We start from the raw sequence: 14864 nt of genomic DNA, 5'->3' as shown, positions 1-14864 counted from the left end.
AGAGCCATGTTGTGGGCTGCAGGAACTTCAGTCTGAGACCCTTAACAATCTCCCAGCAAATGCTCTCAGAATGCCTGAGAGGGCTGACTCCTCTGATATGTATACAGAGAATATAAAGGAAAAGCAAGAGAAAGGTTTTGCTTTCCACTAGAGACACTGCAACACCACCATTGTAGCACTGATCAGTGTGTACATGTGGACTTAAGAACAGTGGTCAGTGGAGAATGATGACAAGAAGTCTTCATCTGGAAACCTGAAGGACTTGGTCAGATCGTTACTCAGAGGCTTCAGAGATGACAGAGCCACAACAGACAGGTGATTAGAAGCAAAGAAAGGAGATAATAGTAGGAATGAGCATGAAGTCTTCAACCCCATTAAAAAAACATGACATCATCAAAAAGCTTCAGCTAGACAAATGTAATCTCAAAACATGGTAAAGTTTTTAAATACCAAAGTTAATTCAAGCAGTAAGAGGGAAAAATTTTGGCCCTAGAATCACTCTAGAATAATAATAATAATAATAAACAACAAACCAAGTTGGAAGAGACCTTCAAGATCATTGCATCCAACCCATCAACCAATCCAACCCACCTAAACAACTAACCCATGGCACCAAGCACCCCATCAAGTCTCCTCCTGAACACCTCCAATGATGGTGACTCCACCACATCCCCGGGTAGCCCATTCCAATGGGCAATCACTCTCTCTGTATAGAACTTCTTCCTAACATCCAGCCTAAACCTCCCCTGGCGCAGCCTGAGACTGTGTCCTCTTGTTCTGGTACTGGCTGCCTGGGAGAAGTGACCAACATCCACCTGTCTACAACTTCCCTTCAGGTCGTATCTTCATGATAAGGCAGGATCATTTCCCAAAGGATACACTTTCACTTGGTTTCTAGGGAAAAGCTCTATGATTTTGAAAAGATATAGCAAAATGATTTTAGTAGTTTCTCTGACCTTAAAATCCATGTCATGGGGCTTTGCATAGAGAGGAGCCCTTACACACACATCAGGTTGCTCCAAGGGAGCACAGGTTTGGAACATGCCAGCAGAGTTAAGTCCGAGTCTACAGTAACACTGGAAAAATCTCCAAAGTTAAATCAATTCACTGAGACCTGTCTTGGCTAAGCAGCAAAATTCCTGGTACAGCAGGGGCTTTGCTCCTAGAAGGGAGCTTTTGTTGATGTGGCTTGTGGTTCAAAGACATTTCAAGTGCAACATCAGAAGTACTGACCCAGTGTGCCCAGCACAATGATAAGGCACTGTAGTATCATGAAGGCTGAGAAAACAGCACTAGGCAACACTCACGTTAACCCGCTCATGGGCAAGTGCAAACCCTTCCAATGAATAAAGTGAATGAGAGCTTGGGAGATTAAGCAACTCAGAATTAATGCTTGCAGCAGAGCCAAGCAGAACTCACATTCTCAGTCTCCCAGGCCTGCTGGACCTCCATGTAGCAGACTGCTAGGTCCAAAGAACTGCAGCCAATATTCATGTTCATCTAACACAAAATTGTCTTCCCAGTTTTGTGTCAGAAAGCTCTTTCAGGAACCATGCAACTTTTGGCTCGTGACTTAGCAAGGCTGGTCTCCATTCTGATGTCTCCATTCAGTTTTGAGGGAGTGTCCCAAGAGCAACAGAGAAAAAGAAGTTGTGAAGGCCAAAAGGAGGGGAGACAGAAACTCAAGCATGAGGTCAGACAGTACATCCATGGAAAATAACCCAAAAATATAAACCAGAGAGAGGCGGTACAAAAGAAAGCAGACATGAAGCAATAAATGCTGATTTGTATCTGGTAGACTCACAGATTGTTCTAATAGGAAAACATGTTAGGAGTGAATTGAGCAGGGAATATTTTTATCTTTTAGTGATTAGAGCCTGATCCTGCAGCAAACTACACACAAGTCACTGCCATTCCAACTATGCTTCAAAAAGTGTAAAGAATGAAGTTTATCCTTGATCAGCTGAAGTGTTGCCTGCTACCTCTGGAAATCTCTTTCTGCAAGAGGTCACAGTGAGCACACATGACAGCCTAGGGGAAAGGGGAAATTTTCTTCAAATATTTCTCTCTCTCTCCAGTTGCATTGCTCTTAACTCCAGAGGCATCCATATATGATTATGAGCCTGGAGTTTACTATACCAGACATTTCTAAGGAAAAGGAATCATAGAATCATAGAATTGTTAGGGTTGGAAGGGACCTCAAGGATCATCCAGTTCCAACCCTCCTGCCCTGGGCAGGGACACCTCACACTACAGCAGGTTGCTCACAGCCACATCCAGCCTGGCTGCAAAAACCTCCCAGGAAGCTTCTATCACCTCCCTGGACAACCTGTTCCAGTGTCTCACCACCCTCATTGGGAAGATTTTCTTCCTAACATCCAATCTGAATCTACCCATTTCTAGTTTTGTTCCATTCCCCCTAGTCCTATCATTACCTGACGCCCTACAAAGTCCCTCCTCAGCTTTCTTGTAGGCCCCCTTCAGACACCAGAAGGCCACAAATAGGTCTCCTTGGAGCCTTCTCTTCTCCAGACTGAACAGCCCTAACTCTCTCAGTCTGTCCTCACAGGAGAGCAGCTCCAGCCCTGTGATCATCCTTGTGGCCCTTCTCTGGACATGCTCCAGCACATCCAGATCCTTCCTGTAATAGTGTATTTACATTGCACTACGATTTAAAATGAAAATATCAAAAGGCATCAAGATAAGCAATGTACAGACAGTGCAGACAAATAGTTGTCCCTTTTTCAAATGCAGTAACTTCCAATAAATGTCAGATGGCCAAGATGTACTCTGCTAGAAGGAGAGCCTTTTTCTTTCAGCAGAAGTCTCCTCTTTTGGTCCTATTTGTCCATTTTCTCATTGGGGATCCATGCAGTTTCCAAGTACAGATGTAAAACTGAGTGTACCTTTGAATCCATCTGACATGAACATCCTTCAGAGGATGTTTGCCAGAGTCAACATACAGAGATTTTGCTCCCTACACAGTTTTCTTCTGCTCTGCTTAAAATCCAGCTTTCTACTTACCACAGGAAATAAATTCTAACAAAATAACCATGACATGACATATTTCTATAGTGATGACTAGGAAAGAAGTGATAGGTATAAAGCAGAAAGGAATAGCTAACAGAAATTGCTACCATTGGGTTTTCAACACAGTAAAGGCCCTCCACAATTGCTGTCTCAACAGCAGTAGTTCTAGGGTGCTGCTGAGACAACCCTGCTTAAAGTTTTTCACTGCCTCAGTCATAGAATCATAGAATTAATAAGGTTGGAAAAGACCTCAAAGATCATCAAGTCCAACCTGTCACCCAACACCTCATGATTACTAAACCATGGCACCAAGTGTCACATCCCACCCCCTCTTGAACCCCTTCACTACTTGGAAAAAAATTTCCAGCCAAGATACAACTGCTTTACAGAATTCAAAGCAGCAAGTCCATCTGTGTACATAACAAATCTCTCTCTCCTACTCCTATATGTACAAGTCAATTGCTTGAGATTTTAACTCCTACTCAAGTGATTTATGATGCTCATTTCAGAGACCTCTGCAACCACAAAACGCCCCAAGCTAGTTTCACAGTTAAAGTGCCAGAGTAGCTGTGTTGCTGGTGGTGAAAAGGAGCCTCTCTTGTGTGATACTTTTCCCTCTTACAAAGCAAAAAGCTTCCAGCAAATGTCATACATCCCAGATATCTCTCCAAAGAATCATAGAATTGTTAGGGTTGGAATGGACCTTAAGGATCAACTAGTTCCAACCCCCCTGCCATGGGCAGGGACACCTCACACTAGATCAGGTTGCTCAGAGCCAAGAACAATTACACCTGTATGATCATCTAATCCAGTAGGAGCATGTAATTAAAATCTATCCATTTCATGCTCCAGGTGGTCATTTTGAACAGTCAAGCACTCACATAATACAGTGTATCATATTTCTTCACCTATAAAACACTTGCTCAGTGAAGACAGGTGTTAACTCTGTGGACTTGTCCCCAGAGTTCCTGACATATCTTTTGGTTTTGTTTTGGCTTTCTTTCCTGCCTTTTTGTTTTTTCTTCCTTGCAGGAAAGCACCCTGACAAGACAAAAGAGAGAGGACTGAATCCTCAGAAGAGAGTAAACATCAGGTGAAATACCTGGATGGAGCCTGCTACCAACAGGTGACAGCCACAGCCTTGCCCCAACAGGCTCTTCTCCACTTCTCAAGTTTCAAACACATTATTGCTGCATTCTTCCCAACAATTACTTTTTATGAGGGAGAGGCCTAAGTCCTGTCCTGCTCTTCTAGATGTCAGTGGCAAACTCTCCACTGATAGGAAGATTTAAAGTGGGTCTTAGAAATGAAAGATCATAATCCTGCAAAGAAAGTATTTCACCACTTAATTTTTTATCCTGGGAGAAGCAAAAAAACCCCAAACTGGCCAAAACACTTCTGTATTGCTACATGCTGCCTCAAGCTCCTCTATCACCACATCCCAAATGACAGGGAGACTCGGGCACTGAAGGGAGTTTTGTTTTCACTATTAAGTACTTTGGTGCAGGGATCACTATCAATTTTATATCTGTGTTGTGGGTGATTGTGGCAGGTAGCAGTAGCACAATGCAAAGGTTTGAAAGATAAAAGAAGCAGCAATGGAAGCTGCTAAATGAGAGTATTTCCGCCCCCCCCCCCCCCCCCCCCAAAGCAGAGTGGTCCAAGTAAAGAACAAGCCATGTTCTGCAGTGACAACCATGCAACTGAACTCGTAATGCTGCTATGTAACAAGAAAAAGTATCCAGGTAAGTTACTCTTCTACAAAAAACAAAAGGTATTTATTATGTGCACCTCTAAGACATGAAAAAAATCTATTTGTTTGAAATAGGTGGTTGAGGCCCAGGATATCAGGTAGTGATAGGACTAGGGGGAATGGGATGAAGCTGAAGGTGGGGAGATTCAGGCTGGACGTGAGGAGGAAGTTCTTCACCATGAGAGTGGTGAAACCCTGGAATGGGTTGTCCAGGGAGGTGGTTGAGGCCCTGTCCCTGGAGGTGTTTAAGCCCAGGCTGGATGAGGCTCTGGCCAGCCTGATCTAGCGTGGGGTGTCCCTGCCCATGGCAGGGGGGTTGGAACTGGATGATCCTTGTGGTCCCTTCCAACCCTGACTGATACTATGATACTATGAACTATCTGCTGGGTGTTACTGGAATACAGGCAATGGCTGGGTAGCACAAAGGCTGCTGTCAGCAATGAGAAATTCTATACTAACATACATGCCTCTATTGAAATGTCATTTTAAAGTATTTTTGGTTAGCCTGCTAAAGTTTCCCAGTAATATTTAGTGCAAGAAACACAGTGGAGAATATTTAAGTACATCTAAAAGGTAAAAGCTACAGATACCGTGCTGGGAAATACAGATCCTAATCAGCAACAGGGTACTCACGGAAGCAGTTTACACAGACACGCCAGATTTTTATAAGCACCTGCAAGGTTTCCCCAAATCCCTCTGTTGCAATAAGGAAGCTTTAATTGGTTAGGGTTTTTCTTTTTTCAAAATCACTTGTTACAGCTTGCTCCTCTCACTCACCATCCCCACATTCTCCTAACATTCCTCCCCTTCCTATCGACGTTGGGATTGACTGAAGGATGGTTTCCAAACCACTGCTGAGAACTTAATGCCTTGTGATTATGCTGCCATAGCAACTGAACTTCTGTTAGGGCTCTGTCAACTTCAGAAACTCTTTTGTCATCTGTGTGTCAAGTCTTTCTCAACTACATGTATCCCTCTTGCCAAATTCAGGGGGTGAAAAAAAAATGTGTCTCACCAAAATCCTCTTCAAGAGACTTTTACATGGAGCAATTGAAAGTATGTTTCTGGCAGTATATTTATTCCAGATTTCTGACCCTGTGCAAGGTGTGGTGTTCTGGGCAATCAAACTAGCATATTTTTCATCAGGGAAGGGTAGTCTGAACAAAACTATGCTGCTACTCAGATATGTAGACAACCTGCCTGAAACATTTACCCATACCCTGAGATATTATTAAACTTTTCATTTCCCCATTTTCACACAAGGAAAAGAAAATAAACCAGTGTTCTGTATTAGCTGATAAAACAGGCTTCTCAATAAAAAGGCAGGGAAACTGGAAACCAACCTTATTTCAATGCAACACATCTCCAGAAGGGACTTTCAAAGGACAAAAAAAGGACACAAAAGGCAAGCTATATAAAGGATTTTTTGAGATAAAGAAACATATTGTGTCTGCATACATCAGCAATCAGTTGCAATCAGAAACAGCCCAAGCTCCATGCCATTCTCTCTGTACTTGGCAGATAGAAATCAGGTTAGCTGCACTCTATCTAAAGCACAGGCTTACACACAGCCTTTTAAAACAATCCTTTAGTGCACAGGAACAGAAGTACAAGTAACCTATTATGATACCACTGCAAGCTATTCAGTCCCGCCGCACAGCTACACCCCGCTCTCCCTGCCAAAAGAACACCATGACCCCTTCCAGTTCAGCTCGAGTTTCACAGGAAGGGGTTTACCTTCCGACAGTAACTCTTCAGTCTAGGTCCATTCTGTCCTCAGCCCGGCAGGCAGACTCCCGAAGCGATGTGCAGCCGGCTTTTGCTCTCTCCGAACCAGCTGGCAGTGAAGTGCCTGTAACTGCACCCAGCCCTGCGCCTCACTCCTCCTCTGCTGGCGCTCAGGCACTGCTGCACACACCCACCCAAACAAGCAAACAATCCTCCCTGCACATCAGACCCACTCCGGCAGCCACACGGCCAGCTCATTCTGTCAAAGGAAAAGGGGGGAGCACACCGGCCCAGGCAGGGGCAGGATCATTCCTTACCCTTTCTGTGTCACTATTTGATGTCGATACAACTCAGAACACTTTTCCCTTGGGGAGAGGCGTTTGCAGAGTATGAAATTAGTGCTCTCTCTCTCCCTGGAAGTTATTAAATATTACTTCTATGGCTTCTGAAGAATTTATAGAGCCTCCTGGGTGCTAGTCTAGTTTTGTCAGAAACAGTTGAACCGAGATTGTCCTCTAGTCCAGTTAAGCTTAATTTGGGCAGAGTGCTGGGGCCACATCTCATGCTGGGACATGTACCCCTTTATCCTATTTGCATTGCTTTGGGTGAGATCACACTGTGGACACCTGATGAGTTTACACTGGGCTCTAAGCACTAACCCTGCCTGATGTCTCCACAGGTATTTTCCATGATAAAAAAAGTCCTGTGGTCATTAGTATGTATCAGTTTGAGGGCCAACGATCGCAGCATGTGCTGCTGCTGCTTTTTCTGCTCTGCCCTGGGACATTCAGGCCACATGTTCATGTTTTCTCATTTATTCTAACAGCAGTCAAGTTAAACACAAACCAAATCACAGGACTAGCACATCATGCACTGAACTCTACCGATTCCCATTTGCTCTGTAACTTTTTCCCCTACATTTTTATGGTGTGTGAAGGTGACAGTGATGCCTGGGAGATACGGGTTGAGAGCAAAGCCTCTCCCAAGCCTGTAAGACACCCAGATCAGCAGACACCTAGGTGCTGTGAAAACAGAATGGTAATACAGGCAGGAATATTGTTTTATCACAGCTTTAGCATACCACAAAAGCCAAACCCATCTATAGTCATCATATCATCAGTCTTTGTTCAGTTCACCAATTGCTTCATTTATAAGAGTGTTTCAAATTTTACCTCAGCTCAACCTGTATTACTAGTACAGGTTGCATCATTAAAATCCTGTAAATGACACATTTTGTGATACTTCCTGCATAACCACTATGAAAATGGCCTTGCTAAATATCTCACTCAGCAGGAAAATATATACTGGCCTTTCATGCAACATTTCTAAATGGAACTGAAATAAAACCTGCATCAGGAACCATGTAAATCTTAAACCTAGGAAGGGTACTGTTCCAAGAACACAGGACCAGACACACAAATGTAGTGAACAACCCAACTAAACTCTGTTCCACAATCCTTGCAAAGAAAGGTAATGGTTTCACATAGAAGCATAGAATTGTTAGGGTTGGAAAGGACCTCAAGGATCATCTAGTTCCAAACCCACTGCCATGGCCAGGGACACCCCACACTAGACCAGGCTCCCCAGAGCCTCATCCAGCCTGGTCTTAAACACCTCCAGGGACAGGGCCTCAACCACCTCCCTGTGCAACCTGTTCCAGTGTCTTCACCCTCACGGGGAAGAACTTCTTCCTAATATCCAATCTGAATTTACCCATTTCTATTTGTTTTTCCATTCCCCCTAGTCCTGTCACTCCCTGACACTCTAAAAAGTCCCTCCCCAGCTTTCTTGTAGGCCCCCTTCAGATATTGGAAGGCCACAATTAGGTCTCCTTGGAGCCTTCTTTTCTCCAGACTGAACAGCCCCAACTGCTTCAGTCTGTCCTCATAGGAGAGGTGCTCCAGCCCTCTGATCATCCTCGTGGCCCCTCTCTGGACATGCTCCAGCACCTCCAGATCCTTCCTGTAATAGGGGCTCCAGAACTAGATGCACTACTCCAGGTGGGGTCTCACCAGAGCAGAGTAGAAGGGGAGAATCACCTCCCTCGACCTCCTGGCTATGCTTCTTCTGACACAGCATAGGATGTGATTGGCTTTCTGGGCTGCATGTGCACACTTGAGCTATGGTGCTAAATCTCTTCAAAATAAATTACTTAAACATGTAGGCTACTGATTTTCCCTAAAAGCCAGCTGAAGCATCTGAATACTATCACTCACAAGAGCAAAGTTGCTGCCTGGGTAAATGTTGGCAGAAGGCACATCCTTGAACAACAGAAACACATTATTGGACTAAATAATTTACTGTTATTATGTGAACCATCAGCATTGTTCTGTCATCTATTTGTTAGCCACTTTTTTAGAACAGAGACTCATTTACATGTAATGAATTAGCAGAAACTTCTCTGAACCCCTCACAGCACAAGTTTCTAAATCTAGCTCTGAGAACAACACTTGAAGAATTCACAAGCTCTCCTAGCTCATATTTTTTGCCTCTTAAACATGCATGCAGTTTCCTTACACAACCACTGCAGCTTTTGTGGTTTGTTTGGTTTTCTCCCCCATAATTATTGTTCTTTATTTCTAACTTCAGAAAGCAGGGTGTCAGAATTGACATTCCATCAGTTAGTTGCTGCAGCACAGAGGAGACATCTTAAAATGCTAGCACATTAAAGTCACAGTATCTACAAGTACTAAGCCTCCTTCACATTAAATGCCACATCTTAAATTACTATTCCTCTTTAAAATCATGGGAAACCTCAGCATAAATTACAGTATCAAAAACACATTTAGAACTTGACCTTGCAGGCTGAAGTCAAGGGAGCCTTCTGGTGCCCTGGCATTTCCCTTTGCAGGTCCATCTGTTAAAGTGGCATCATGCCACTTCTTACAAGGTTGGGTGCAAGTTTCAACAGTGCCCAGGAAAGAAACACCGGGCAGTCAGCAACCCATCAGAACAGGAACTTGAAGTATGCACAGCCAGGAGTAATCACAAAATGGCTTTTTATTTGCAAATGAATATTAAGCAAGTAGTGTTGTGAAAAATAAGTGGGTAGAGTAACAACATAGTGGAGACATAGCAGATCTAGCATCTCTAGATCTTGAGATCAAACCCTAACTGTATCACTGAGAGCCAAAAAAGGGGAGAAAATCTGGATTCTCAGGCTCTCTGTATCGTGTCATGCAAAATATCCACCTCTTTCTGTCCTGATGTCTTCTCTCTGTAGAACTAAAGGAATGTGGCTTAGAAGTTTGGTAATACACTTCAGATAAGCAAAAATGGAATCCATGGATATAAGCATGAGCCACCATTCCCTGAACTCAGTGGAAAGCTTCTCATTGACTTAACATATTTTGACTTAGGCCTTTGAGGAATAGTTATATTATGTATGATAACCACACAAATTATTCATGGCACCATCTCTCAAACAGCTAAATATGTGCTGAAGTTTACTTGGATTTGTGGGGTTACACACAGAGAGTTTTGCAGGAGTAGGATCAGATGGGCATCTTCCCATAGGCAAGCCTTGATGCTATGAAACAAATAGCTTAGCTGACAGTCTGTGTAAAAGTTCTCACCCTCACTATGCCATCACTGCCTGATAAAACCATGTTTCAGAGGAGTTAATGGAAAATTAGTGATTTTTTTATAAGTAAAGATTCCTTTCTGCCAGAGAAACCCAGGGAAGAACACTCGATCTCAGTTGCCTTGACAACGTTCCCTGAAACACTCAAGTATTAACATAGCCAATATGCTCCAGAAAGTTACAATATCTATTTCATATTGGATACTTAGCATATTTATTGTGTTGGCATGCACTCATCTATCAGCTGTGACTGTTTGTCACAGAAAGTAATATGCCAAACAACACATGATAAATATCTGAGCTGTCTTAAATGCACGTGGCCTTTTTCTTGCATATTTTCATGGCTACTAAAAGTTGAAAGATATATGGCCTAGAAAAGAAGTGGAAAAAAACCCATTCTTCCATGATCTGTGGATATAAGCAAAATAAGTACTGTTTTTCTAGTAATGCATTTCTTAACTGAGCAGAGGGATCACCTCTGGCTGGAGGAGGTCCATCCCCTCAAGGCTGGAATCGCAAGGTTTGAATGCAAACCTTGGCCTGACAGGTTTCCTGGGGGCACAGCACAGAATCATAGAATTGTTAGGCTTGGAAGGGACCTCAAGGATCATCTAGTTCCGACTCCCTACCATAGGCAGGGACACCTCACACTGGAGCAGGTTGCTCACAGCCACATCCAGCCTGGCCTTAAAAACCTCCTGGGATGAGGCTTCCACCACCTCCCTGGGCAACCTGTGCCAGTGTCTCACCACCCTCATGGGGAAGAGCTTCCTCCTAACATCCAGTCTGAATCTACCCATTTCTAGTTTTTTTTCCATTCCCCCTAGTCCTATCACTACCTGACACCCTAAGAAGTCCCTCCCCAGCTTTCTTGTAGGCCCCCTTCAGATACTGGAAGGCCACAATTAGGTCTCCTCGGAGCCTTCTCTTCTCCAGACTGAACAGCCCCAACTCCCTCAGCACAGCTGCTTTTGAGATGAAGACTCTTAGGCCCACATTGGGAGTGGCTGTCTCTCCTGCTGGCTACACATTGTAAGAAGACAGCTGGATTTTTCAGTGGTGCTAAGCCATACTGAGGGACAAAAGTGAGCTGCAATGTTACAAAGTTTCTTTTTAATAATAGTGAAATGATAACACTAAATACTACCAAAAATCATTTTGCTGGAAAAACAGAGACCATCAGTACCTAAGAACCCAATGCTGAATGTCATGCTTTTATCTCCCTTCAGTTTTTCACTGTTTCTGTAGACTGCCCCAAATATAATAAGCAGAAACTGAAGCAGCACTACAATGGCATGCTGCTAATCATTTGTGATCCATGAGAGGGAGGAGTCTGTGTATAATGCACTATATACTTCCCTACAAACACTTCTCACTATTTCTTTGGTTGAGAATGATGGAATAGCAGACTCTCTTCCTGCCAAATGATTTTATTGGCAAACAGTGAGTTCACTACTACCATTTTTGTTAACAAAGGCAAATTACAAAGTGTCTGGTTGGGGTTTTTTCCCCAATGGATGTTAGTAGGTATAACTTGAGCTGGTCATTAATGCCATAACCTTTACCTAGATAGTTCCTGCAATTGTGCTAATTCACACTGAAAATGTGGTTTCCTTCCCAAGAGAGGCAGCAGGACAAGAGAAAAATCCACATAATATAAATCATCAAGAACAGCCAAGTGTGCCACAGAAACGTTGCCAAAGAAATGTCACCAAAGAAGAAAAGAGGGAAGACATAATCCTCCTGTGAGAATCTCAAGCTTCATGGAAATTAAAACTTCAGGTGTACTGAAAGGTTGTGGGTCATTTCCTGTACAGGACAAGGAAATTGTTAGTTGTCCTGCCTCAGACAGTTCTGCAGCCCTCCCTGAACTGTGGCATCCTGTTCTGTGAATTATCTTCCGTGGCCCTGTGGCTGTTTCCGATCTCTCATCCCTGTTATTACCAGAGAATTTATGTCATGCTCTGACCCCGTCCTTTGGACTACCTTTTCTACCCAAAGGGGACACGCTTGCTGACACATGATTTTTTCATCCTAAGTTTTGATTTATTAGTTCCTTTAGCCTAATTTACAGCCATTAGTACTGCCCCTTTGGAACCGTGCATCTCTGACAGTGTAAGAGTTTTCTAGGCTAAGCCAAGAAACTAGCCTGTGGTACTGAGGAGTTGCTCTGATTATTGATTGTTAGCTGCTCACCTGTATCTTCTGATCTTATCAAGCACCACTTAATGACAGAAAGTGCTTGAACATCTCTCCTGCATCTGCAATGCCAGGTGATACCTGCAGAGCTCTGTTCATGGACTAACCTGGCTGCTAACACATGCTGTAATGCTGCTAAGGCAATGTCTGACTGGCCTCCCTTGTGAAATTCTTAAAGGATTTGTCCAGCTGACGTGTTTCAGACTTCAGGAGCTGCACTATGAGAGTAATTCAACTTCTACAGGCTTTAAAGTTTAGTTTTGGTTTCCTATTGAGAGCTGCTGCTGCCCTCTACTGTGTTATTATGGGTTGTACCTCTGATAAACAGCCAAATTTCTAGTCTTACCCTGAACTTAGCATGCTAAGTCTTTTCCATGTGTTGATAACAGTCTATTTCGAACTCATCAGCATATTCTGATGCTGCAGGCTCGTTTTCTTTTCATCTGATATTGAGTTTTCCAAGAGGTGGATTCTTGCAGCAGGTTGGATATGTTTCATTGCTTCAGCAAGGAACCAACCTTGGGACCGAAATGACTGCATCAAAGTTTTGCCCAGGACAGAATGTCTCCAATAACCTGAGCTTTACGTAGGATTACGATGGACAGCTAAGTCCTAGTTCAGTTGAACTAGGTCAGCTGAACTTAGTCTCAACATACTTGGTTCTGAAAAGCTACAGCTCATGATCCTCTCTAAAAACTAGGTTTCTTTCTCACTGATGCTCAAGTGCAACCTTGCTATATTCACATCCACCACATAAAAGGCTCCAAATAAGAAGAGTTTCCTTCATCTCAGCTCTCCACAGCCTCTATTAACCTTCTCTTTTATCATTTTCATGTCCACACCTCTGAATGGGTTTTGTTGCTTGTAGGTTAGAGCACTTCTGTGCATCTACAATAATTTTAGAGTTTTTTATGTTTCCAATCTCACAAATCCAATTACTTCTCTCCTACAGTGCTTCCTCTGCACTGGAATGCAACTCTGGTGTCACCAATACACAGTACTAAATTGAAAAACTCATCAGTAGACAGGAATAGATAAGCAGATGGTAGCAGACCACTAGATTAAAACCAGAGACAGAGCCTTCCTACTCAGGGGAAAACTCAGACTGTTCTCACTAATTATCAGTGCAGGTCTCCAAAGGAATCAGATACACACTGCAAAGGAGGTAGACTAAGAGCCTGGCTAATTAAAGATTTGCACTTCCTTCCAGTAGATGCAGTGACAAATGCACTGGGTAGCACCACACATTCACTGTCCCTTAGTTGTGGCTACCATCCTGGTTAATATTCTGACCACCAAACCAGAGAAACCTCCAGAACTAAACCCAGAAGCTGTTACCACTTTATGTCAGACCTGAAACTTTTTATACTGTGGCTGACAGAGTCTAATATCTGTAGTAGGTGGGACACAAAAAAGAGAACCTGTAATACACATTCACTAGCACATTCCAGCTGCTGGGATTTCTGTAACACTTTCAAGTTTTTCATATTACACCCAGTACATCCAGTTTCTTCTTCACAAAAATGCACCTGTAACTGAGTTTTTTTCTGATTCCCTATTCTATCTACTATTTATCTATTATTATGGAAAAGTGCTTTCCCCACCCCCCACCCCCTACCCCTTTTTTCTCTTTTTCCAGGAAAAGTGCAGTGTTCAAAATCACTACAGCTGGAGTGAAGGCATACGGCCCAGCTCCAGACTGGAGCTTAAACCTCAGGTTCTTTCCATTGAACAAGATTTCCTACAAGGAAGACAATGAACAGTTTTGCTTCTTAGATCTCATTGATGGAGATCAGTGCTAGCAACAAAAGATACACATTTCTAAAAAGATTTTCTCAGTTTCAGTGAGAACATTGAGGACTCAGGACTCTCAGGAAGTTCTTCCCCATGAGAGTGGTGAAGCGCTGGAATGGGTTGTCCAGGGAGGTGGTTGAGGCCCCATCCCTGGAGGTGTTTAAGCCCAGGCTGGATGAGTCTCCGGCCAGCCTAATCTAGTGTGGGATGGCAGGGGGGTTGGAACAAGATGATCCTTGTGGTCCCTTCCAACCCTGACTGATTCTATGATTCAATGATCTACCACTCTGAAAGTCTTTAAAGACATTGTGACCCAAAGTAGACACTTTTATATGATACTATGACTCCAGCTAAGAGTCAAGAAAAAGGACAGTTCAGGTGTTTTCTGCCTGGTGGTTCCTGAATTCTAATTTACCTCCTCTAGCACATTCTCCCTCTCACTGTCCCAGCATAATTCAGGTCATGTGGCTTCATTTTAGAAGAGCTATCTCATGTTGTAAGTTTTGACAAACTTATGGCTGCCAAAGGTAGTTCCAATACTCGAGTTACCTCTATAAATATGTCAAATATGACACAGAATAAGCAGTTCAAGAGACCTTGCACAAAACCACTGCAAGAGAAACACAGAAACCACAGATCCATAGAAACAAGTGCAATTAATTCTCAAGCATGTACTTTCCTTATTAACTGCAAGGCTAAAACACTGCAAATATTTCTGAAAAATAGAAACTTTGCTCTAAAATCAGCAGAAAGAAAAACCCCTTTCATAGAATCACA

The 14864-nt window shown here is 43.1% G+C and overlaps 1 protein-coding gene across 11 annotated transcripts in view; it reads right to left on the bottom strand.

Moving 5' to 3' along the window:
• Positions 1-14864, bottom strand: part of ABLIM1 (actin binding LIM protein 1) — a 229556-nt gene that overhangs the window by 68231 nt on the left and 146461 nt on the right. The gene's annotated exons all lie outside the window — the stretch shown is intronic.

This window comes from Melanerpes formicivorus, unplaced genomic scaffold (assembly GCF_026170545.1).
Source record: "Melanerpes formicivorus ecotype bairdi unplaced genomic scaffold, bMelFor1.0.p_v2 SCAF_6, whole genome shotgun sequence".
NCBI lineage: Eukaryota > Metazoa > Chordata > Aves > Piciformes > Picidae > Melanerpes > Melanerpes formicivorus.
The sequence above is the reverse complement of the archived record's forward strand: the minus strand, read 5'-3'. Positions and strand labels throughout refer to the sequence as shown.